Raw genomic sequence first — 725 nt, forward strand, 5'->3', positions numbered from 1 at the left:
CTCTGCAGTGTACTTCGTCGATCTGCCTGTTCTGTTTCCCACTTTGTGTCTGGTGAAACCTCTCACCGCCCCTGAACTTCTGGCCTGTACCCCAGTTCTGTATGCACAAATAAATAAATCTTTAAAAAAAAAATTAATTGCTCTAAAAAACATAACAATATTATCATTTCAAAGTATACAATTGAGTAATGTGAGCATTGTGGTGTGAGCAATCTCTAAAATTTTCTCATCTTTCTAAGCTGAAACTCTAATCCCATTAAATAACAACTCCTCAATCTCCACTCCTTCCTGAGCCACTATTCCTTTCTGTGTCTATAAATCTGACTACATCTGATTCCTCATTTAAATGGGATTAATACAGTAGTTGTCTTTTTGTGACTGGATTAGCATAATGTCAAAGTTCATCCACATTCCAGCATGTGTCAGAATTTCGTTCCTTTTTAAGGATTAATAATATTCCACTATATGTATAAGCCATATTTTGTTTGTCCCTTAATTGGTAATGAACATTTAGGTTGGCTTCCACCTCTTGGTTACTGTGAATAATGCTGCTATGAATGTGAACATACAAATATATCTTTCAGATCCTGCTTTCAATTCTTCTGGATACAGAATTGTTAGAATTGATGGATCATATTGTAACTGGGTGGTCCCTAGGAGAAGGGAAGTTCCAGGTTCCCTGCCCCACCCAGAAGGAGGGTGGAACTGAGCAGAGAAAAAGGAGA

At 37.5% G+C, this 725-nt stretch overlaps 1 protein-coding gene across 2 annotated transcripts in view; it reads right to left on the reverse strand.

Annotated features, from left to right (window-relative positions):
* ACBD6 (acyl-CoA binding domain containing 6) overlaps nucleotides 1-725 on the reverse strand; it is a 157715-nt gene that overhangs the window by 100957 nt on the left and 56033 nt on the right. The window lies entirely within an intron of this gene.

Source organism: Condylura cristata, unplaced genomic scaffold (assembly GCF_000260355.1).
Source record: "Condylura cristata isolate star-nosed mole 26May11 unplaced genomic scaffold, ConCri1.0 scaffold00024, whole genome shotgun sequence".
In the NCBI taxonomy this organism is placed as follows: Eukaryota; Metazoa; Chordata; class Mammalia; order Eulipotyphla; family Talpidae; genus Condylura; species Condylura cristata.